At 42.1% G+C, this 26,066-nt stretch overlaps 1 pseudogene across 1 annotated transcript in view; it reads left to right on the top strand.

Moving 5' to 3' along the window:
* The window catches only part of LOC309402564 (chloride channel protein C-like), a 93,055-nt pseudogene extending 76,795 nt beyond the window's left edge, over positions 1-16,260 (top strand). Inside the window, exons 15-18 of the transcript in view lie at positions 1,658-1,754; positions 2,740-2,835; positions 4,916-5,126; positions 15,503-16,260. The product of the transcript in view is annotated as a chloride channel protein C-like (transcript). The remainder of the gene's footprint in view (positions 1-1,657; positions 1,755-2,739; positions 2,836-4,915; positions 5,127-15,502) is intronic.
* Positions 16,261-26,066: the final 9,806 nt, after the last annotated feature.

Below are 26,066 nucleotides of genomic sequence, written 5' to 3'. Positions count from 1 at the left end.
TGAACCTAGTTTTTCTATATCCTGTCCCTAGCGAGGGCACTAACCACCAGCTTTTGGAGCTGGCAGGCACATTGTCTTAGTGTAAGTCCTCTGCTGTGTAGTGCTAATCCCACCTTGAAGCAGACTAATCTTTCCCAGGAGACATTAGGTTAAAACTAGTAAATTCCTGTAATAAGTTTTGGTTTGAACAAATCAATATTTTTGGATACAGAAATATTTATTTGAAAAATTCCCAGCATATACTTGGTTTTCCAGTCACAAAAGCCACTTTGTACCTCATTTGTATTTCTCTGATGCCCTAATGAAGATTGTGTCTCTGCTCTCCTCTGGGTCCCTCAAGCACATCATTTAGCAGTGTGTTGCACACCTTTGTACTACTGTAGTAGCTCCTAATTGTAATCACAGACCAGGGCTAACATGATGTTAAGTATGTTGCAAAACAAAAAGCTTTGTGGTGGTCCCCAAGGTATTTGCTATCTAAATATAAGTTAAAAGGCTGGAAGTGGATAGTGTAGATGGAGTGTGTGTGTATGTGTGGGGAGCAAGGAAACACTAAGATCTAAATGATAATTTTAAATATATTGCTTGTCAAGGCTTTATATGTGTAGTGCAGAAGGGGAGAACTCTAAAGAAAGGTTTGAGATGGTGTAACAATTAATAAAGATATCCATTTTCACATAACTAAGTCAGCAAGAATATTAAATGTCTTAATGAACTCTAGAGTGCAGTACTGTGAGATAAAGTTTCACTGATGATTTAAAATATGACATGAATTTTTTGCAGATCTTGTGTTTTAATGTAGATGTTACTTAAGAAGGATGTGGGAAGGAACAACAGTCTATCTACTTATATTCAGATAATTGTATTTTCTTATTATTGGTATTGTCTTGTTGGGTGCAAGCTAGACAGTGCCAAGCAGGTTAATCCAGGTCAAGAAGAACATGCAGGTTAGGTGATGTCCTTTAATCTAATTAGCGAAACCTAAACCAGAAAACACCTATGTGATGATGCTATTGCTGATGGAAATTTAGGAAGGTGAAATAACGGGTGTCAGCCCGTTAATACCCTAGAATCATAGAATATCTCAAGTTGGAAGGGACCCATAAAGGATCACGTAGTCCAACTCCCTCTTCTTCACAGGACTACCTAAAAATAAACCATATGACTAAGAGCATTGTCCAGATGCTGTTTGATCTGTGACAGGCTTGGTGCCATGACTGAGCTCCCCAGGGAGCCTGTTCCAGTGACCAACCACGCTTTCAGTGGAGAACCTTTTCCTAATGTCCAATTTGAACTTCCCCTGATGCAGCGTCATTCATATTTCTGGTCACCAGGGAGAGGAGATCAGAACTCCCCTCCTCTGCCCTCCTTGGGGAGTTTGTAGACTGTGATGATGTCACCCCTCAGCCTTCTCTTCTCCAAGCTGAACAAACCACGTGACCTCAACTGCTCCTCATAAATCTTGCCCTTGAGGCTTTTCACCATCTTGGTTGCCCTCCTCTGGACACACTCTAATAGTTTGATGTCCTTATATTGAGGTGCCCAAAACTGCACACAGTGCTTGAGGTACCATCATATATCTTATGCTAAAGCACTGTGTGCTTGCTTTTTAAAATTTGTGCCTTATAATGAATGTTGTCCTCCTCTCTAACCTTAGGTTAGAGCTGTGCATGCTCCTGGAGAATGAGCACATCTCTGAACCAGAGGCAAATCATGAGTCTTTCTCCTCCTCTCCTCCTCTTTCCTATGAGAAGGTAACCTCTTTTCTTTCAGTCGTTTCCTTATTTAATCAGCATGTATATTGGGTGATATAAGATGAACTCTCCATGAACAAAAAATGATGTAATGTATGTGGTTGAAATAAAGAAGTGGTCAGGTACAATTTAAATTAAAAGATGACCAGAGACCTTCTAGGGACAGCTGTCATAAACTGTAATGCCACTCAGACTCTGGAAATTGTGCAAGACTGCTGGCAAAGAATTTCCTTGCTCAGATAGACTGTTCCAATCTTCTCTCTCTCAACTTCTCTATGGATAGCAGAATTATTATAATATTTAATGCTGTATGGGATAGCACCTCTCTGAATGATAAGTGTTTATAAAAGCTTTCAAACTTGAAAAGCATATAGCATTCTTCCCTTTGATAGATGACTAAAGGATTTTTAGGCATAGTTAGCACTAAGCATGGTAGAAGAAAATGATGTGTTACCAAGGCAAGACTGGTAATGTAGTTTTGAGCAGTTTATACAGGCACAACTGGAAAGTCATCATATATTACTGAAGCTTGGTCTGCACATGGGAATGTGGCTGGCAAAATAACGTGGAGAAGAAGCAGGGCAATGACGTATGGGACAAGGTGCCAGGGTACAAATAGGTACTCCTGTGAAAGAGGGCTGAAGCTCAGCCGATAGCTGATACCAGTTTTGTTGCATTTTTCTTCACTATGCTATCATGTAATTACCACTTCGCGCGTGAATTTTCACTCCTAAGACGATATAAGTTACATTGTCTTAATAGAGATAGAGTTACACTAAGAGGAAAAAATCTTTTTGTAAGTAAAGAATGTTTTATTTTAAATTGCTAATTTAAGCCTTATTGGCAAAAGAATTTATAAAGTTTGGACAAGCTCTGCCAGCGTAGCTCTGCTAGAAAACTTTAGAGTCAAACTGGAAAGCTTTTGAAACTTGGGTTCTAACATGCAGCGCAGAAAGAAAGAGAAATGGATTCTTGCCTATTCCAGATAACAGTGGAGAAGCTGCCCAATCTGTCACGCCTAACCACGCTGCTGAATCGCTACACGACAGATCCCTGGTATCAGCAACTCTTCATCAATCTGGTAAGACTGAAGCCAACTCTAAAAACAAACATTTCCTCCATGAACAATGTGTTTGTTATATTTTCTCATTTGTTTATGATGGCTGTGTCAGCCTCACTGATTTACATAAACACTGCCAATCCTGGGACGTTACATTCTCAACAAAAGTAGCTGAGTACAAACAGCATTCCGAAGTTTTAATTCATATTGTATAAACATAACAGATGTAGATAAAATGAGCCAAAAAGAAAATACAACAAAGGAGACCATTTCAAGGGGGCTTTTGATTAAAATACATTCCAGATTGACAAAATGATACAATGTTAATGGAATAGATCATTTAAATGTCATTATTTGGCTCTTATAGTCCTATAAAGCAAATATAAAGCAACGCTTTTGAGATTTTAGGCTCCATTACAGTACAGTGCCTATACATCAACTTATAAATAAAGCTATATTTCTTTCCCCTTTCCTCTTTTTTTTTTTTTAATCCCTGCTATGACATTACCACATTTATTTCCTAAATACTGTACTAAAATACTGGGTCCAAAAGCAATAATGTGTTTGGTATACTGAATAAGGCCTAAAATAAATATGTTATAAACAAAATAAATGTAGGTTCTGCCTCAGTGAATTTCCAGCTTACAGCATTGAAACTGAGGTGGGGGGACACTGGGAAATCCAGGCCAGAGAGCCTAATCAGATGGGTTTTATTTAAAAGGATATAAAATCTGCTCCTGTTTACTCATGTGTAAAGAAGATGGGACTGAGTTTGAGATCTATCTAGTCTGAATTCCTTGCTTTCGAGAATAGCTAGAAGGAGAGAATTATCTAGTTTGGTTTAAGAGTTTCTTTTTAATAGCTGGGGAAACTGAGGTGGAGAGAAGACACATGGCTTTCCAAAGTTCAAGAGGAGGTCATACATGGGAGTAGAAGCCAAGCTCAGCTGAGACCCAGTCCAGAGCTTGCGCCACTGGGCCAAAGAACTTTTTTGTTATGGGAAACCTATTGCACGCAATTAGGTTTCACATTGATACCTAACTTTTCAGTACGTGGTGTGATCCCTGAAGCACAAAGTTTAGTATCCCTTTCAAAAACTTGTTATTATCACTCATGAAAGCTCTGTTTCTGATATCCACAGAAATATCCATTGTGAAGTTCTTGGGGAGTAACTATTTCCTGTGGCAGAGTTCCACAGCAAAATTATATGTGGTATAGAAAGAGGAAACCTTTTTACCTTTAATTTTTTTCCTCCTTATGTCTTTGAATGTCACCTTAGTCCTGTAATGAAAGAGGAAGAAGAGATGTGTCCCTCTATAATGTGCATTTATTTATATTATTTTATCATGTCTTTGTTTCATTTTTCCTCTGTCTGGGGAAGCATAATACACCTTCTTTGACAGAACTGGCCGAGTCATAAGAAGGATACTGTAGAATTATGCGAAAAGTAAAAACTTAGTGAACACTTATATAAGCTATAAAGACCAGCTTGGTTAACAATAAAATGGTCTTTAGCTCTGTTCCTATCAAGAAACTGTTACAGCCCTCAGTTTTCAGTGGCCAAACTTTAGTACTTGCAAGCTCTCTTCTTCTGAGAGTCATATGGTTGTTTTCTTTGTCCTCTTCCTCACAGTCTATGTTTCTATGTGAATTGACTTTTATAAGCGTTTACTGCAAAATATTGCAGGATGTCATAAATGGTTGTGTAATGAGATAGCAGCTATAAAAAAATCTCAAGACTTAATAAATATTGGGGTCACTGACTACTTCCAAGTAAAAACTCAGCCCATATCAATGGAGCAAAACTTTGCTTTTCTAGCCTGTGAGATTTGGGTACATTCCAGTCATAATAGTTTATTTAGAGTGAACCTGATGGTTTACCAAAAAAGAAAGTGTTTTTTTACTATGGCATTTCCTGATGTTTTAGCTATAATTGAGGATGGTGTACAGGGAGAGTACTATGTTCTTAGTGGCTCCTGTCCCTCAAGCCTGCTACCTCTCTCTCCCCAGTCTCCTTCCTCTGCCTCTCCTTCCCACCCCTGTGGCAGGGGTGCACTCATGCTTTTTTGTTCTCCCTATGTCTTCTCTCTTTGCCTTACAGGAGCCATACATAAACAAATCTGCAATGTCAGTCCAAGCTTGTTTCTTGTTGCGATGCACCTACATCATCTTTCGCACCCTGGGGCTACGCCACCTCACTGTTGTTGACCCACAGAACCGAGTGGTTGGGGTGATCACCAGGAAGGACCTGATGCCTTTCCCGCTGGAGAAGAGGCGCAGGCTGCAGCTGGCACCACAGAGCCCTGATGCGGGTGAGCAGCCCCTGGATTCAAGGCCATGGATGTGTTCTTAGGCTTTGTCACTTCTTTCTGAGCCCATGTTCTTCTTCAGGAAAAAATAATTGGAGCTTTACCACTTGATGCCTTCTGAAGAAGAGATGCTTAAAAGCTGTTGTATCTTGACATGTGGAATTGTAGCCCAGAGCTATGCCTCTTTGGATGTATTGTGATTGCGAAATTCATTGGTTTAAATGCTTGTGAGACAAAATAGGAATTCATGTGTTTATGGAAGGTGTATGTAAAATCATGCAGAAGGATCAATGTCAAGAACGCTTTTGTCACACTGTGTTTATGCCTCCCAATGAAAAAGTGTCATAACCATTGGAAGCAGTTATGTTGGCAAAGCCTGTCAGTGAGGACTAATTCTTCAACCTCTGAATATCTGACTATTAAAAAGGAGAATGTTTCCTATCAGCATTTTTATGTTGAAATATGTATGTTTAACTAAGAGAAAATACTGCCTTGAGAGATGTGGGCAACTGAAAGGAACAAGTGATTGGCCTTTCTTATTGGCCTATGTGTATTAGAAATTAAAAAGGGAGAATTGTATGTAAAAGAAAGATATTGAGTGTGGGGCTCCTGCCAAATGCCCATCACACTTCTCAGTGAGAGAATCTTGACATGCTTTTCTGTTGCCTACGTTTCTTTCAATTTCTACAACTCCTAGGATAGGCTCTCTCTCCTTCCACCGGATACAATAACATTTTTAGTGAAGTTCATGTGCAGTGTGGTATGAGGCAAAATGTAATAATGGGGAAGCAACATGATAAATTGTGGGAGTAGTTTTTCTGTATATAGCAGCATATTTACAAACTGAGCACAAATTAAATAATTCTTCATGATTTTGCTGTCATACAATGCTTGAAACCTTGGAAAGTGTTGTTTGTTTATAAATAAATGTGAACAATTTTTTGGATAAAGATACTTTTAGGTTTCCTTCTATGACTCTGTAATTGATGTTTAATTTTGTTCTGTTAAATACCAGAGGGATTCCCACAGATTTGGATATTAAAATCAAACATGTATGAAGGAATCCACCACTATTAATGTTGTTATAATGAATACCGAGGAAAACTAATAATAATTCACTGGTTATAAAAACTTGCCAAAATTCCTGAAAGCTAATTTCTGGTACTGGAATCATGCACCTTTGATTCTCCTATGAATCAAAGATTTTTTGGATTTTCTCCTGTTTTCCCTGCTGGATCTTGTCTTTATTATCATTAGTGTTGCTTTTGTAGCACCACAGAGAATGCACAGCACTTTAAAACTTAAGTTTCCAGTCAATGCAAATAGCTGGCAGCCCAGAACCTTATGAAGGTACATGAGAAAGGCTCTTTAAATGGTCAGTTAAAATATGACATATGCAGGATGAGAAATTCTTTGCATATCAGCCAGCCAGGAGACATGGAGGTGGATGCTTATTTAGATGCTGTTACAGTTAGTGATCTTTTGTTCATTAGTAAGTATACCAGTAAGGTCATTGTCGCTATTGACCTATGCCTCACCTACCTGAAAAATGCAAAGTTTTTCTTGAAGGAATTAGGGTTTGTGTGCTAGCAGAACAAGAGATCTAATCTAGAAACCCTTAGTGATTTCCCCTTAAGGCAGTGAGAATCTTTTCTCTTGATAACCAAGTCTGAATAACCTTGCCATGAATTTGCATTTTTGGTTCAAAGCCCATTGCTGATTTCCTTTTTCTTGATTTGAGTACACAAGATATCACCCTACTAAGACCTGAGTAATGCGATTTATTTGTGCTTACAATATCTGTGGCTAAGTAAGTGACTCAGTACAGACTGTAGTTGGGGTCTACTTTGCAGAGTATGAGGGCAGGAGACAGCCAGGATGTCTGTAACTTGTTACACAACTTTGAACAAGTCACTTAAATGCTTGGCATATCATTTACTCTGCCTTTAAAGTTGGAACAATGATATGGATCCACCATAGTTACTGTGAAAAGTTTAAGTGTGAAAAATATTATAGGAGTATAAATTATTTATAATATATTTTGTGTAGGCCAGTTATAAAAAGCCGTGCAGGGTTGTTTTTTGTTCCCCTTGTCAGTAACAAGTGTAATTTCTACAGAAAAGTTCACACAATTTACATGTAACTGTGTTGTGAGCAGGGTGGGGGATGGCATGATGCATTTTTCCACACATTATTATCTAGTTCCATAGCTAGATGAGTTTTTTTGTAATAGATGTGTATTCATGAAGACACATGAAACAGAATTCCTCCCAGGACTTCGTGAAACAAGTGGCTCCTTTATATTCTGGACTCCAGTGACAAATCTGTCTTGTTGCAAACCATAATAGCATAACACATATTGGAAAGTGAAAACAGATGAAATTTGTAGGAAGCTTTTTATCAATACGTGATTCTCATGATCCTTATATAGAACAGCTCTCGAAGGAATGGCAGTAACAAGTGGACACATAATTTGACTCTTTGGCACAAGATACTTCTGTTTTTCTTCTTGTCTGCTTATAGTGAGTGGTAAATGTTCTGCTATTTCATCATGTGATTTGAACTGAAGTCTAGACAGTTACAGCAAAAATGCTATTTTTATAAGAAATACAGTTTGTTTATGAATTTTCACAATTTCTGAACACAAATCTGTGAAGAATTCAAGTCACTGGCATTATTTTTGGTTTGTGCTATCCATCTATGCTTCTTTCATCTCACCCTCCTTTATGATGGTGTTTTCCTAAAACTTCTTTCTCTCTTAAACTGAAATATGGCTTATAACATGGTCAGACTGAACTTTAGATCTAGGTTTCAGGTACAGTGATGCAAAATTCCCCCCATTAAATTAGAAGAAAATGCTTTCACATTAGAAACATTAAACCATCTGTGCATTACATATCCCTATGAATGAATATAAACTATTGTGAGGAGTTTTTTGTGGTATCTAGCTTTAATGTACAGTTTTACAGGTATCCTGTAATGTGCATGTTCTTATGCTAATGTATGTAACATTGGTGGTGTTTTTCCTGTCATGTGATACTCAAATACTTTAGAGTTAATTGCCTAGTGTTTGTGAATGGCCTGGTTTATCCTGCTGTAGAACCTTTTAACATTTTCTTGTTTTCCAATTGATCCTTGCTTACATTTTTAAATGGGATGTTGTCCTTCAACTGCATTTATTTGCTGGCCATGAACAGAAAAAGCCTAAAGGATGGAAGACAGATGAAGAAATTCTTAGTATATACTTTATATAAAAATGATGACTTCAAGGACACAGGGACCAACATTGCTAAAGGAACTGTATGATATGATATCATATATCATATATGATATATGAACATATATATGTGAACTATATGATATAGTCTATCTTACCTCAAGGCTGAGATAGCCTTGAGACAAAAAGCTAAATGGGAATGGAAATGTAACTAGCCGTACTCTGTAAGAGCAGCGCTTGGAAAATCGGTGATGAGGAAGTGCTGCAAAATGTTACTGTTGTCTCTGCTGCCCCTTTTCACACAGCTTCAGCTAACAGAGCTGTCAGTGTACCTCTGATGATCATGAAATCACTTAATGAAATGAAGTGTAACCCACTCTCTACTAAACTAGTGGTTAATTAAGTGTGACCATCAAGTGATGGGAACCATAGTAGTATACAAGGGAATGCTTGTTCATTCCTGAAAGGCCTATTAAAGTAAGAGGAAATATGTGATCAGTAGAGTTGTCTGAATGTCTAACGTGGTATGGCGTGGGAATGCCAGCATCAGAGTTCAAACACATGCGGAGTTACTGCTACTTACTTGAGGTACTGAACAAACCAGAATAATTTACACTATGCAATTCTAATCAATGCCTAGCACTCTTCTGAGGGACCAAAGCAATGAAATGGCTGGTTAACTTGCAGTATCTCATTAAACTGGCGAATCTTGCTTGTCTGAGATCATAGATTGTGTACAAAGACTCAATGTTCTACCATTGAGGCCACTCCTTACTCCATGCCAGCAGAGAAACTGTGAGGAATTACCAGTTTCTGCATATTTTATTTCTAAGGGGTTGCAGAAAAGAATTTATATTTTTGTGCAGTTTATATTTGCAAAGTGCTCTGTAGGTGTGAAGTCCCATGGCTTCTACTGTGATGTTGCTATAATCACCCCTCCTGTATATGGTGGAGCTGTGATGTGGATGTGAAGTAGCCTACGGAAGATCAGAAAGTGAGTTTGTGGCAAATCTAAAAGAACTTCAGACTCCTGACTTCTTTTCTTCTCTTGCTTGTAAAGTAAACACAAAAGCTAGCACTAAGGGAAGGCATGGCAAGTTGTGTGACTCGCATGTCCTCTTACATTTTGTCAGCTTTGATATGCAGAAGTGTTTCTAGTTGTGTGATGGGGCTGTCCCTGGTTTACAGAGGAAAGCCACCCACGCAACAGGGAGGGCTGTGAAGACTGCACCTATGCAGGAGACACCGTAGTCCTGCATAAGTGCTCTCAATGAGAATGCAGCCTGGAAGCCTCCCTGAGATACACTAGGGGCAGCTGGTCAGCACAACAAAGAATGGGACCAGTGCTGAGCCACTGCACTGCAAATGCAGAAGGTATGGGCATTCTGTGAAAGCATGAGAAGGAAAACAGTAAATGCACAAGACTTGATATGTCTGGTATGTATGTATATATATAGACATGAACGTGTGTGTGTGCATATGCAGTTAAGGAACCTGATTGTTTTACTAATATCATTTGTAATGTAGAAGGTAGGAAGACAGGCTAAGCACTGGATGAGGATATATGTTTCCTTTTAGGAAAAGAAATAATGGAAACAAACTATGTGTATTTTGAGCTTTGTTACCCTACAATCATACAACTGCTACCTGTAGAAACCTTTTTAATCCTCAAGGTGTAAGCAACAGGATAGGGATTAGTGTTGATGCAAGTTACAAGTTCAGAGCAGGGCACAGAGGTAAAACAAAAGAAAGGGACTTTAAATATCTTGGCAAATCAAGTGCCTAAGATAGCTGTGTCTTACAGGACAGGAGTAATATTTATCTGAAATGCCAACAACAGTATAAAACGAAAACATTATTGACAAAAATGCCATGGCATTTCTTTGATCAGCCTGGTTGGGTCTCTGACAGATTTTTCTTGCACCTTGTCTTTAAGGTGAAGAACATCTAAAAACATCAGCTCTTTGAATCTAGAAAGCTGAATTTCACAATGTCACAGAAGAATTTAGGTTGAAAGGGTCCTTTGGAGGTCATCTGGTCCAACCCCCTGCTTAGAGGAGGTTTAACTAGATCAGGTTGCTCAGGACCATGCCCAGTCAAGCCCTTGACACCTCCAAAGATGTAGAGCCCATAACCTCTATTCCAGTATTTGACCACCTTAATGGTAAAATATTTTTCTAATATTTAATTAGAATTTCTCATACTCCAACTTGTGTCCGTTGCCTATCATTGTGCACCTACAAGAAGAGTCTGTCTCTGTCTTCTCTGTATTCTGAGGTCAGGCAGTTTCAGTAGTCAGGCCTCCTCTGAGCCTCCTCTTCTCCAAGCTGAATGGACTAATTTCTTTAAGTCTCACCTCATATGCCTGTGCTCCAGTCCCCTGACCAGTTTGGTGGCCTGATGTTCCAGGCTGTCCATACTGGACTTGTTCCAGTATGTCAATATTTTTCCTGTGCTGTGGAGCCTTCCCCCCACCCCCAGACCAACCTGGGCAGGTACCATGCTAATCTTCTCTGTATCATTCAAATTTTAGTATGTATGCTGCCAAAGAGTACCTGAGTTTATTTAGAAGATAACAATTGATCTCCTTCTATGACCAGGTGACCCGCCTAGTGGATGAGGGAAAGACTGTGGATGTTGTCTACCTGGGCTTCAGTAAAGCCTTTGACATTGTCTCCCACAGCATTCTCCTGGATAAACTGGAGGCTCATGGCTTAGAAAGGTGTACTCTTTGCTGGGTAAAGAACTGGCTGGTCGGCTAAGCCCAAAGAGTTGTGATGAATGGAGTTAAATCCCGCTGGCGGCCGGTCACAAGCGGTGTTCCCCAGGGCTCAGTTTTGGGGCCGGACTTGTTTAATATCTTTACTGACGATCTGGATGAGGGGATCGAGTGCTCCCTCAGTAAGTTTGCAGACAACACCAAGCTGAGTGGGAGCGTTGATCTGCTGGAGGGCAGGAAGGGTCTGCAGGGGGATCTGGACAGGCTGGATCGATGGGCAGAGGCCAACTGTATGAGGTTTAATAAGGCCAAGTGCCAGGTCCTGCACTTGGGTCACAACAACCCCACAGGCCTGGGGTGGAGTGGCTGGAGAGCTGCCTGGCAAAAAAGGACTTGGGGGTGTTGGTTGACAGCCGGCTGAACAGGAGCCAGCAGTGTGGCCAGGAGGCCAACAGTGTCCTGGCCTGTATCAGGAATAGTGTGGCCAGCAGGAGTAGGGAAGTGATTGTACACCCTGTACTCAGCACTGGTGAGGCCGCACCTCGAATCCTGTGTTCAGTTTTGGGCCCCTCACTACAAGAAGGATGCTGAGTTGCTGGAGCGTGTCCAGAGAAGGGCAACGAAGCTGGTGAGGGGTCTGGAGCACAAGTCTTCTGAGGAGCGGCTGAGGGAACTGGGGTTGTTCAGTCTGGAGAAGAGGAGGCTGAGGGGAGCCCTTATCGCTCTCTACAACTACCTGAAAGGGGGTTGTGGTGAGGTGGGTGTTGGTCTCTTCTCCCAAGTAACTAGCGATAGGAAAGGAGGAAATGGCGTCAAGTTGCTCCAGGGGAGTTTTAGGCTGGATATCAGGAAAAATGTCTTTACCGATAGAGTGGTCAAACATTGGAACAGGCTGCCCAGGGAGGTGGTGGAGTCACCATCACTGGAGGTGCTAAAAAAACCTGTAGACGTGGCACTTCAGGCTATGGTTTAGTGGGCACGGTGGTGTTGGGTTGACAGTTGGACTTGATGATCTTAGAGGTCCTTTCCAACCTTAATGATTCTATGATTCTATTAATTAATATTTTAAAAAGAAGAGACTTGCAGACAATGGAAATGAAATGTTTTAACCCTTTTCTGCCTTCTCCCCCATTACCCGCTGTGTCCTTGTGTTCTGGTCTTTTTCGCAGCCCACAATTTTCAGTGTCTTCCTGTACTGTAATGAAGTCTTCACAATTCCCTCCCAGCATCCTGGAAGAAATGTTTACATCAGCCTGCGCCCTTGGTTGCATACGTGCCCTCTGCCTCTCTCAGATCTCTCCTGTCCCTGCTTGTGCTGCAGGCTCCTCCTCCTTGTGCATTTCTCCACTCTGTCTGACCTGCTCTGCACTCCAGAAACTTTTTCCCTGAAAAGTTGCTCAATTGCTCTTGGAAAAGCACAATTTCCTCCTCCTTCCAGAAGATGCCCCCTGAGTGAGTGGAGCCACATTGTTCTCTGCTGTCTCTTGAAAGGAACATAATGCCTATTAGCACAGAGTAACTCCAAAGGAAGAAATTAAAATTATACACTCAACATGTTAACAGAAACACCCACAAATTGTTTTGAAAAATTATTCATTAGAGTCTGGCCATGATTTTGGAAATTATTCAGGGTGGTTTTATAACAGCCAAAAAACGTAAGGTGCTGTGTGTGAGGCTTTGGGTTTTGGACATCTTGTTCCACATCTCTTTACATTTGTCAGCGAGAACATACAGCTCTTTTGACAGTAGGACTTGGGTGGGCTGATGGTTGCTGGATGCTGTAATAGGAGGTTGGCGCAACACAGAATGATAAACTCACTTGTCAACAGCCTCTCGGGCTTTCTCAGGAGGACAGGCTGAGCTTTGTACCTCTGCATCTTGTTTCTCATGTAGTTTTCAGTAATTTCTCTGGGTTAATTGATTTGTATTTGTTTGCTGTTGTTGTTTTTATGTCTGCCCAACATGGAACCCTTGTCAGCCACAGACGCTCATTTTGTATCTATTATTCCCTGCTTCGTTATGTTCCTTCCCCCAGCCGGAAAGAATTCTCCTTAAATTGTTTGCATGTTGGTGGCAATGGAGATGGAAGACCAAAGAAAATAAAGAAGAGATCCACAGTAAATGTTGAAAATGGGGTCCTTCCAGCGTGTGGGATGGAAAATAAGGCTGCAAGCACCACTAGGGAGATTTCTGGGGGAGGCGACTTCAGCAATGAAAGCCAGAAGAAGAGCTTAGAGAGTACCTCAAGAGGAAGCAGCCCTATGGTGGCATCTGCATACAGTAAGGCACTTTTGCTGAAAAGCAAGTTCCTGGCATAGACGGAGGCCAGGTCACGGGCTCTGTAGGACCCTTTTGGCCTCTGCGCCTGCATTTCCTTCTTGTGAGACCAAGTTATTGTGTAGAGTTGGTGCTCACTAAGGTTTCTGATGGCATGGAGTTGGGATATTGTTAAGGTAGGTCGGTCCATGGACCAGGGAGCTAAAACTACTCTTGGATACTGCAGGCCAGATGCCTTAACGCCCCATCAATTCATAGTTATTTGTGGCCACTTTCACTTTGATATTGTGAGCATTTGCTGTTTCTCTCATGCAGCATCTTTTTATTTCCTATTAGTTGTGTATCCGTTACAATGCAGTTCTAGTAACAGTGTTCTTCCACACTGAATTTCACTGTTACTTTCTCTCCATATTTCTGCTTTGTTTTCTTGTCTTTCTTTCATAGTTTGTGGGGCATTATTTCTTCATCCTTGCTAGTGATTGCCTCTTCCTTTGCATGGGAATTATTTTGTTTGCAGAAATTCGGGAAATTTTGCTTGCTGTACTTCAGAGGCTGGATATTTGGCATAGAAAATTAATCACTTCTGGTCTCTCCTTGCTTTTCCATGTTACAAAGTAATTTTCCAGACTTGTGCTCGTCTTTGAGTGCTCCTGTTTCTACTTTTAAGGCAGAGGGCTCTGAATTTCCATTGCTTGGTGCTTACAGGTGTGGTCAGAATGGCTTCCTTCTGTGTCCATTTGCTTCCTAATGACTACACAGGTCCAGCCCAAGTGGGCTCAGCATACACCTCCTTAAGGAGGCAAACTCACAGCCCCACTGGGGTGAGATGTCACCTAAGTGAATTTTACTTATTTCATTAGTGTTTTGTACACTTTTGTGAACTTGAGTAGGGCTGTGTGAAAGATCTTTTCAGAAATAAACACAGCAGATCAGGGACTATGTGCAGTTTTCCCCAGTGATTTATATATTTTAAGATTAGAGCTGGCATTTTGCGAAATGCTGTTTGAAGTTGTTAATTCGGCTTGCCTGAGCAGATTAAAACAGACAGAACTAATTGGTTAAGATTATAGCTAAAAGATCATGACCTCTCACTGTGAACTGTCTCAGTATATGTTCTCATTTAGGTCTGTTCTTCTGGGGTTTTTTTTTGGTTTTTTTGAGGAAGCAGATAAAGCGCACACCATATCACTGAGAGCAAGGAATACTTCTTTGTCATTTGGGAGTAGCATCCCCATCTCAAATCCACTGTTGTTAATGGGAGTTATTTTTACTAAACACGCATTCATTCTAGCTGCATTTTTGACAGGAAGAGCACTATCAATCAATCAGGTGAGTTTTCAACTTTTTGTAGATAAAACCTAATAGGAAGCCTTTTCATAGCATCATAGCATCCACAGGTACAAAACAACTTAATAAACTCTCACAATCCACGCAGTTTCTGGCAAACCAGAATAATTTTATGAATAATTTTACTTGGAACTTCGTGAGAAAAATGTTCACATGAACAGTATGAGCAACAAATCTCCAGACAAAAACAAGGAGGAGGGAGAGTATGTATAGACAGTCTGTGGGGGCCTGTGACTTCATCACGCCTCACACGGTAAGAGGGTTCACTTCAGGAGCTGGTAAAGGGATGGAGACTTGAAAGGCCAGGCTACAGGAAGCAGGGATGGTGAGTCAGGAGATGGCAGCCTTCCCTCCCAGTCATCCTTGAACCACTGCCCTGGTATGCTCATAGCGGGAACTGGATTAGTGGAGATGCCGATCCTTCAGAAGAGTTTTCAAACATGGGTCATGACCATTTGATGTCGTTAAGCGTTATGTGCCATTTCTTCTCAAGAGCACGGATTTCAGATCCTGCATCTGGTCTGATCTCCTGCGTGGCTGCCTGTGTTTTGCAACCGCCCCTCTCTGCACGTGTCTCCTTTCTGTCCTAGCTTTCCATCCCGGTGCCGCGAGCCTTGCCGCGCACCCGCCTCGTTTCTCACCAAACCCACGGCACAGCCCTCAGCCCAGAGGTTTCTTGCGCGGTTGCTAAACAGCTGTCATTTCCTGTTACACGCACATTATTTTCTATAACATCTGATCGGCTTACCAGGAAAAGAAGAGATCTCTGTTAGGGGGTTAATAGTGTTTTCTAGCGGTTGTAGGGGCGCCTGTGAGGAGGGCATGTGGAGTGCCTGGTCAGGTGGGCAGCGGCAAGCCTTAGGCCGCCGTTGGGATCACACCTTGGAAAAGGCGCCTTACGGAGCGTTGCGGTCGTACCTGTGTCGCTTTTAATTAAAAGGACGAAGTTCCACTTTGTGGTGAATTACGGCCTGGGAGGAGACAGATCGCACCCGGGGCTGAAACGCCTCCCGCGCCAGGTGGGAGATCACCGAGCGACACCAGCCGACGGGGCAGAAAGGCGCCACCTGCTCCCCCCTCCTCCCCGGCAGCCCGCCCGCCCGCCGCGCCGGCTGCCTCCCGGCGCCTCGGCCCCGTCCCCCGGCGCCTCAGCCCCGCCGTCCCCCGCCGCGGCCCGGAGCTGCCGCCGGGACGCCCGCGGCGGCGCCGGGCGGGCCCCTTGCCCGCGGGAGCGGCGGCGCCGGCAGCGGCCGCTAGATGCCGCCCTGCCCAACGGCTTGGCGGCCGGGCGGCGGCGGCGCGGCGGGCCCGCGGCTGCCCTCCCCGCCGCTTGTGCCCTAGCGGTGCCGCCTTTCCCCCCTCGGGGAGCCGCGCAGGGGGCTGCGTTGGCGGGCGGTGTTTTCCCGAGGAGACGACTTGTCAAATATCTCTCCTCTGGAGCGAGTCTGGGCCAGCGGCCGACCCGTGAGGGTCAGGGTCAGACACAGCCCCGGGACGGCCGGACAGGGCCGAGGCCGGGCTGGGCCACCAGCCTCACGGGTCGGCGGGGCCCACGGCTGGGCAGGGCAGGGCTGTGACGGGAATGGAAATTCTGACGGGGACTCATGGCCTCGAGCGGTGATGAAATGGGGCCTCTGTGCCACGGGCAGGGTTTGGGGTGCCCCCCGTGAGGCTGGGCAAGGCCACCAAGTGCCAGCGCTCGGGGCCCTGGCACTGGCTGGGATTCATCAAGCTTCTTCAGGGAGTGCACAGCTACCAGCGCAGGGGTCAGCGCGTGGTGACGGGTAGGCGCCAGTGACTCAAACCGAGCGCAATGTTCATTAGAGGGGTTCTCAAATGATCTTTCTTTAAGACAAAACTACAACAAGTGGCCCTCAAATGGATTAGAGCAAGTAGCTTGGATGTTGAATTTCAGTAGCAATTGACTGCGTTGCCCTTTTGAACCTTGCGTGTTTTGGTTTTCCCTCATTGAGTATTCTCCTTAAAAGAACAGATGCATTGACTGCATGCATGGTTTTTGGGAGCAAAATCATCTGAGGAACACAGCCCCATGCTGTAACAGCCGTCTGTGTGCATTCATCAGGGAAAAAGTCAAGAGCAGTTAGTCCATGCTTCAAGGCTGGCTCTCAAGGAGGCCAAGGCCACTGAGATTCAGGATTATTCATATTTCAAAGTCAATTTGCAACATAAAATTGTTTAGGGCTAAAGGAATATAAGCAATTGCCATGTGTAGGGTTGTTTTTTTTTTGAGGGAGAGGTTTGTATTACTTAAAAATTGCCTACCATTGCTAATTTAGTGTCTGCATAAAATGCTGTATTGTCTGGACTCCTGTATTTGCAAACAGAGCAGATAGCAGAAGTGTAAGCACTTCCTGCATGGCTTCTTGGCTGCGACCTGGCCTGACCCCATGAACGGCAAGTAGGGGTGAGCAGTATCAGACTTGGAAGCTTTCTTCTGTTATCTCTGGTGTGTTAACCTAGCAAAACTGCTTGGCTTCTCTGCTGAGCTTGCCACGTAGTTCCATCTATAATGTAAACATCTGTCTACTAACTGCACTGAAACCGCCGTTTCATTTTGTGTAGGCTACTGAACAGCTGTCAGATGGGAATAACTTTGGTTATTGCATGTCTTATCCAATGTCCTAGATGCAAGAGGTTCTGAATGCCTTTATACTTGCTTGACTTTCTTGGTTTTGGACTGGATCCTTCTCAGCTATATGTTTTCAGTCTCTTAGTAGGCTTTTAAATAACCCCCAAGAGTGTGCTGGATGTTATCCTCCTGCAGAGCTCAAGTAGATTAGACAGGAGCATTGAGTTCATTGGATCGCTATGGATCCATTCAGCTCTTCCATGCATCTCCTATCCATTAGTGTCTCATCTCTAAGAGACTTTGTGATATTAGTTTTGACAGGCTGCATTATGCTGTACAAGGTTATGTCTTAAAATCATAAAACTATGAAAAGAGGATTCCCAGGATAGCATTACTAGCAACTGTAACAGCAGACGAGCTGAGGTCTCTTAGAATTTTTTTCTGTCAGCATGGGCATGCATGTCCCTTTCAAGGTAGCAGTAGGCTATAAGTGAGCATACCTGTGCAGCAAGGTATACCATAGACTTGGAAATGTTTGGTTTCGAAAAAGAATGCTCTTCACATACGTTAGCATGCATTTAGCAAACAAAAGCTGTATTGAGCACTTACCAGACTTTTTGAAGTCAAATGGGAATTTCAAACCATTTGATCCTGCAGAGCAGGCTGTCCATATATAGGAGGAGCCTTGTAACGTTCATTCTGAAGTTAGAGAAACAGCCTCATTGAAGAGATGCTCATAGAGATGGTTAGGCTTCAAGACTTTTGAAATTTGGAATTTATTTGGCTGAATAGCCAAGATGTCATCTTTAAGTTACTTCCACCTGGAGTACTGTGTCCAGCTCTGGAGCCCTCAGCACAAGACAGACATGGACCTGTTGGAGTGGGTCCAGAGGAGGCCCACAAAAGTGATCAGCGGGATGGAGCACCTCTTCTAGGAGGATTGGAGTTGTTCAGCCTGGAGGAGAGAAGGCTCTGGGGAGACCTCATTGCAGCCTTCCAGTACTTAAAGGGGGCTTACAAGAAAGATGGGGACAGACTCGTTAGCAGGGCCTGTTGCAATAGGACAAGGGGTAATGGTTTTAAATGAAAAGAGGGTAGATTTAGACTAGACATAAGGAGGAAATTTTTCTCCATGAGGGTGGTGAAACACTGGCACAAGTTGCCCAGAGAGGTGGTAGATGCCCCAACCTGGTCAGGTTGGATGGGGTTCTGAGCAACCTGATCTAGTTGAAGATGTCCTTGCTCACTGTACGAGGGTTGGACTAGACGACCTTAAAAGGTCCCTTCCAACCCAAAGATTCTATGATTCTAAGTTCTCTGTGACTCATCCAGGCTGTCTGAACTTCTTGGGCTGAAGAGAGGAAGCGATGAGCAGGTTCACTTAGGACAGAGCTTCCTGTTTTGCCTTGGAGAGAAGGTGTTTAGAAAGACCTTTTTCATGATGTTCTGCTGATCCAAGTTGAGTTTAGTGACTGGGCAAAAACAGGAGAGAAAATGCTGGTTGTGGAATGGCAGTCTTGCCAAACATTTTCAGACTCCAAGGAAGGCTTATTTTGGCAGAATGTTAAGCAGTGCTTTTTGGGTTGCTTTTCATTTGGGGAGGCTGATGGGAAAGATGCTCCTCCCCAGGCACTGAACTATAAATATTTGACTTTTATACAACCAAAATGCCTCTGAGTAGACATGGAATAAGTGACGAAAAATGAGCTTTTACCAAGCTTGTGGAATTCATTTGAACTTTGCCAGGTGTTTGGCTGTAAGACTGTGAGGTCCCATATTTAACAGCTCATATACTTTGCCAATAATATGTGAAGTGTTTCATTATCTTATACACTATAGTTGGCACACATCAGTTTGCAGACAAAGAGCAATGGTTTATGACATTTGTGGATTCCATGTGCTGTTGTAGCCATGAAATGATGTGTGGTGTGTGATAAGACAAATATATAAGAATGAAAGAGCTCATATAGAAAATAGAAGATATTTTCAAGTCTATGATAAGTAAAACCATAAATTGTTAAGTAAGACCAGTATTTTGATTTTTTGTCTCCTCTTATAAATGCCAGGAGTAAAAAACAAATAAGAGGTTTCCCTTCAGCTCAGCCAAGATGTTCAAGGATGAAGAGCTAATTTATTTTGAGGCTGCAGAATAGTCAGAGCTTTTTACGGTATACATCCTAAAGGCCAAATTTTTCACAAATTAAAGCTTAGTTTAGGTGGACAAACTTACCGGACCAACTGTCTACTCACACCAAGTCCCAATATCCAGTGAAGTACTTCAATCAGTATTGAAATAATTACTGCAAGATTCTGGTTGGATGAAAAGGTCTTTGTGTGTATTTTTATGGATTTTTTTCTCTTTGGTGTTTTCTCTGTTTTCTGAGCTTTAATCTTTCCAGAAAAAAATTAAAATGCTTGAAACTTTAACCTACTTCTAAGTAAATCTCTGATTGAGCAAGTCTTTAATGTGTTTCTTTGCAGCACAGCAATGTGTGCAAGTGTGCACTTCTTTATGTATAAATGTTTTGCTGAGGTAGGGTCTAAGGATGAAAAGCAACTGACTATTTACACCAGCAGCTCCCCAGGCATGGGAATCTAGTGTGTTGCAAGAGTGGCGACGTTTGCTGTGGCAGTGCTTGCAGCAGCCTGTGTGGTCTGCCCTCCCGGCCTTAGCAGCCTGTCTGGAGAACTGGCAGGAGCGAGCTGCCCGGGAGACCTCAGTCCCCGGGTGAGCTCTGTAGCAGCCCACCAAGGAGTCATGGGGCTGCTACCCAGCTGCAGCGTGCAGGGCAGCTTGTGGAGATCTTGCTGTGCCTCACCATTTGTAATCCAGAAAAAAAAAAACCCAAGCCTCAGGTGTCAAGAAGAGCGGGGAGAAGAAAGTTAGCCTATGGAAATCAAAACCAGGAGCTTCTCACTTCCCTGTCTTCTGCAAGGACTTTGGCAGACTCTGGCGCGTTTGTGGTGGCTCTGCTGGTGGTTAGGACCTCTGTCCAATGTGTTTTCTTCAGGGAGCTAGTGAACCTCTCTGTGTTAACAAGAAAGCATGCCATTTGTCTGATGCTGAGTTTTGATATGTGTAGTAGTTTTCCCCTTCAGGTGGTTTAGGAGTATAGAGATGATTTTAATGAAATTTTTAATATTGTTTTTAGTGCATTTTCTGTGCTTTAAACACTGACTGAAGGAAAAGGTCAAAGACAATCCCATTTCGGTCAGATCGGAGTCTGGTATTAACCATCTGACCAAGAAATGATTAGTCTGGTCAGTGGAGAAGACAAGGTGATGGGAGGACATAGTAAGAGTAACACTGTGTATATTTGTCTAAATTTGTAGGTTGTAATACCTGCTTAGATGTAGGTGATCACTAGTTTCAAACAGCTGTTTCCTCTTCAAGGTATTCTTATTTCTTTTGGGGGGAGAAACTGAGAATAGTGTGTCTGAAATTATCTGAGTTCAGTGGTTTCTCATTGTCAGAGAAACAGGCACTTCTAACAGATGCATGTTTTCCTTTGTGTTTAAAAGAAGCAAAAAGCAAGAAACTTGCAAAGAGCCCAAATCTTTTGAAGAAAATGATGAAAATAAAGCTTGCCACTGAATCTGTCTTACTATGCTAGTACTTTTGTGGTTAGTCTCACTTGTAGTGACTGCACAGAGATCGTTCATTTATATTTGTGATGTGACTGTTGTGAAGCCATTTCTGTGGCACTGATGAAGTAGCGAGCAGTAAGACCAGAGGATTCCTATATCAACTTTCTTTGTCCGTTTGCTGCTTAACCTCCTTAATCTCCCTTTTGAAGAAACTACCTTATCTGGAGCAAGTAGCATACACAGGTTCAGATCCAGCAATGCTTTTTATCTGATAGCAATTGGATATACAATTTTTTATTCTCCCAGCTTCCACAGTGGAGTTCACTGTTTCCTATTTTATGTTGGTTGTCTGGACTCTCCATGTACTTAGATGGACAGAAACATTCCACAGACATAAAAAATGATCAGCAGTTTGATGATGGAAATCTGTGTTTAAAACAGGTATAGATTTTGAGAGGACTTAAGAGTGTCCTAACTATTAGTCTGTTATTTATTTTTGCTTGTTGGGCAGAAAATAGTTCAGTATTGTCTAGCTTTTAGTGATAATATATCATGATTAGAATGTTTTTGTAGTATAAAGGTAGCAGAAAAATTCTGAGAAGTCTTGCTTGGTACATTTCTGAGTGGTCTAACCCCAAATCTGGATTAATTACTGGTGCCCTGTGAACAAGGTGGGAGAACCAAACATATCTGTTTGGGCCGTATGAAATGTCCTCTAAATAGCCTTTGAAAACATGAGCATGAGGTAAATTTTGCTTATTGTTAATGAGCTGGTGTTTGACTTCAAACTACTGCTTAAGTGAGAGAAATGTCAGATTATTAGTTTCTGTCAGTAATCATCTAAATGAAATTTAATTAAGATACTTGTAAATAATTACTAAAATAAAATCACTAATGTTTTATCAAATCTTCATCTAATACCTTAAGATAAATCTTGTGAAAATATGCCATTTGCATTAATTGAAATAGAAAAACCAGAATCCCAGCTGCCTAAAACATAAACCGGTACAATGCAGTTACAGTTTAGGATACCAGGAATTTGAGATATAATTTCAATATTCTTTCCCCTTTGTTCTAAGACATCAGTGCATGTAGAAGTAATAAGGCATGTCTGTATTTCAGTGCACGTAATAGAATCATAGAAACTTAAAGCCATAGAATCGTTGGGTTGGAAGGGACTTTTAAAGGTCATCTAGTCCAACCCCCCTGCAATGAGCAGGGACGTCTTCAACTAGGTCAGGTTGCTCCGAGCCCCGTCCAACCTGATCTTGAAAGATTCCAGGGATGGGGCATCTACCACCTCTCTGGGCAACTTGTGCCAGTGTTTCTTCCTTATGTCTAGTCTAAATCTACCCTCTTTTCACACAGAATTTTTCATTTAAAACCATTACCCCTTGTACTATTGCAACAGGTCCTGCTAAAGAGTCTGTCCCCATCTTTCTTGTAAGCCCCATTTAAGTACTGGAAGGCTGCAATGAGGACTCCCCAGAGCCTTCTCTCCTCCAGGCTGAACAACTCCAGTCCTCCTAGAAGAGGTGCTCCATCCCACTGATCATTTTTGTGGGCCTCCTCTGGACCCACTCCAACAGGTCCATGTCTGTCTTGTGCTGAGGGCTCCAGAGCTGGACACAGTACTCCATGTGGGGTCTCACCAGAGTGGAGTAGAGGGGCAGAATCCCCTCCCTTGACCTGCTGGTCATGCTTCTTTTGATGCAACCCAGGATACGGTTGGCCTTCTAGGCTGTGAGTGCACATTGCCAGCTCATGTCCAGCTTTTCATCCACCAGTACCCGCAAGTCCTTCTCGGCAGGGCTGCTCTCAAATCTCTTCGTCCTCCAGCCTGAGGGGGGTTGCCCTGACCCAGGTACAGGACCCTGCACTTGGCCTTGTTGGACCTCATGAGGTTCACAGGGGGCCCATTCCTCGAGCTTGTCCAGGTCCCTCTGGATAGCATCCCGTCCCTCAGGCATGTCAACCACACCACTCAGCTTGGTGTCATCTGCAAACTTGCTGAGGGTGCACTCAATCCCACTGTCTGTCATTGTTGAAGATATTAAACAGTACTGGTCCCAATATGGACTCCTGAGGGACACTGCTCATCACCGATCTCCATCTGGACATTGAGCCATTGACCACTACCCTCTGGATGTGACCACCCAACTAATTTCTCATTCACCCAACTGTCTACCCATCAAATACATATCTCTCCAATTCAGAGAGAAGGATGTGGTGGGGGACCATGTCAAAGGCCTTACAGAAGTTCAGACAGACGACATCCATAGCACTTCCCTTGTCTACCAATGTGGTCACTCCATCATAGAAGGCCACTAGGTTGGTCAGACAGGACTTGCCCTTGGTGAAGCCACGCTGATTGTCTTGAATCACCTCCCTGTCCTCTATGTGCCTTAGCATAGCTTCTAGGAGGATCTGCTCCATGATCTTCCTAGGCACAGAGGTGAGGCTGATGGGTTGGTAGGTCCCAGGATCCTCCTTGCTACCTTTTTTAAAAATGGGTGCAATGTTTCCCTTTTTCTAGTCTGCAGGGACTTCTCCTGACTGACAGGATTTTTCAAATATCATGGAGACTGATACATCAGCCAGTTCCCTCAGGACTCTGGGATGCATCTCATCAGGTCCCATAGACTTGTGCATGTTCAGGTTCCTCAGGTGGTAAGGAAACATCTTAGGTGTAGGACTGCTGAGTGTGAAAATAAATTTTTCTTATGTTGCATTTTAATCAGGATAAAATGACAGTTTTAGAGTCACAGAGTGCACATAAGATAAGCAGTGCTGCTTCAGCACAACTTGCATGTACTGTTAGAAAGAGATCTATACTCAGAAAGCAGACGACAGCCTCGAAGTTATAGTGATATTGTAAGGCATTGGTATATAATGGTTATCTTTTATATCATTCTTACAACCTTGGCACACATGGTTTATGCTTGAGAATTTAATTTCCTTAGTTTTATATTTTTACGTCCTTAAAATCTGCCATATATCCAAGAATGAATATAGGTAATTAAAGAATTTCATAAAACTTAGTGTCTTGAGGGGGAAAATTATTAGAAAGCTGAACATTTTTATCAGCATTTTATTTACAATGCTGTCTGTTCTTTCAATATATGCTCACAGCTCTCCATTGTTGTTGGGAATTGCATATGCTGAAGTCAAGCAGAATTAAGCTTTCATGAGCAGATAATTAACAGATAAATGTCGTATCTCTCTGCTCTGTAAATTATATGTTGGTCTTAAAGAGGGTTTTCAGAAGACCTGTTTTTTTTTTCACTTAGCTAATTTCATGTTCTTACATGTTATTTTTTTTACCCAGTGTATGGTTCTGAAAACAACAGTATGCTTTATGGTGACTGATGATTTTTGTTTAAACTGAGTCTACACATTGCCATGAAATATTCTTATATTTAAATATAACTCGTAAAAAGTATACATTTCTTTAGGTGTAACTAATAATGCCCTGGACTCTTACCATTGTAATGGTGTTAATTCTTCTCAGTCCCTGTTATGCTGGTCTGGTTTGCGCAAAGAGTTTAAAAAGGCCAGGACCCTAAGACCACCGGCATTGCAGGGAAATAATATCTGAAAAGCTCCCAATCTTACAGTCTGCCCTCCTGCTGATAAAGGGCAATAGCAGACTTGATTTGGGTTTATTTGTGGATGACTATTTTCTAAAAACTAACAAATCAAAGAAATAAATCAGTGCAGATCTTTTATATGACATTTTATCTGCTTTGATTTATTGGTTGCTGTAGCATGACTGATAGAAAAGGAAGTACACTTTCTATTTTGCTACTGGAAACATGCTTAAGCATATTTGATTTATTATGGTACACTTTTGCTTATGCTTCCAAACACATTCTACCACTTTTTGTTTTTTTTTTTTACTTTTTTTTCCCAAATCCACATATTTTATAATACTCAGTTCCTACTTAGTTTAAGTTCATATTCTTTTTTGGGTTTTTTTTTGCACCTTGGGTCAATCTTGCAGTTCCTATTTAGTCCTTACTTCAGAGAAAAGCCTTAGTGACTTCAACAAGTGGTCTCCTGGAATCAGGTCTTGGTTATGCTGTATTGAGTGTATGATGCCTGTTAGAGAAGTGCAGCTGAAATCACTGTGCTTGTTTGTCCGGTTACAGTCTGAAGTTCTAAGTCAAAATCTTTATCATCAGTCAGGCCTTCCAGAACTGCTGTTTGAATTTGCTTTTTTCCTGAAGTCTATTCCTTCTCATCAAGCTACTTGCATGATGGTCAGAGCAGTAAAGGGAGACCGCAAAGTCAGTATCCTCCTTTCAGAGCCCAAAGGAAGCATAGGAGTGTATTTGTGATGCTCTTGACAGAGAAGTTCAAAAAAGTCTACTATTGATTGGCCTGTGTGTTGTCTCAGCAGCTGAAAGTTTCCTTCTTTATTCAAATGACAGACTGTGGAGTGGAGATGTCCTGTTCACATATACACTTAATGCATGTGCTGTAGGACTGAGGGAAATGAGATCCTGTGTTTGTTTTTATATCCAGAATCTGCTCTGTTAATTTGCCAGGTTCCTTACTAGTTTCTCTGAATGCAGAAGCATGTTTTGCAGGTGTTTTTCTAAAATTATGTTTCATTGTAAAGAACAGGTCTTATTCTGGTTTGGTTTTGGTTGTGTGTTGTGTTTTTTTTTTTTGTTTGGGTTTTTGTTTTGTTTTGTTTTCTTTTTAAATGCTACATTCACTTGTGGAATCATATAAGCCATTATTAATAGCCAAACAGTTAACAGTAAAACAAAGATGTGCATGTCTTTGATTTGGATTTAAGTCTTCGAATAATCTTTTGCTGAGCCATGCAAAACACTTCTATTGTGTGATTGTCTGAATCATCGCTAATGAAGTTGACACACCCATGATGTTGTTTTTGGCTTTGATACCTGGAGGACTTGCTGAAGTGGCTGGAGGGTTTGGTTGTGTTCCACATCTCATAGCATCATGGGACACTGGGACAGTATTTGCCTTAGGGAAGCAAGAGAAAATCAACACTGGAATCATCACCGTTCATCTTCACTCTCACTTTGATTCTACTTTGGTTCCTTTTAGCTTCTTACTTCTTTTCCTCAATGCAACCACAGGAGAGCATCATAACGCGGTCTGTGGAGAAAAAAAAAAAAGACTAAATATGGTTTGATCTCATTTTTAAGTAGGTATCTTAGCAAAAGTAGG

Source organism: Phaethon aethereus (assembly GCF_964289735.1).
Source record: "Phaethon aethereus genome assembly, chromosome: 2".
In the NCBI taxonomy this organism is placed as follows: domain Eukaryota; kingdom Metazoa; phylum Chordata; class Aves; order Phaethontiformes; family Phaethontidae; genus Phaethon; species Phaethon aethereus.
The sequence above is the reverse complement of the archived record's forward strand: the minus strand, read 5'-3'. Positions and strand labels throughout refer to the sequence as shown.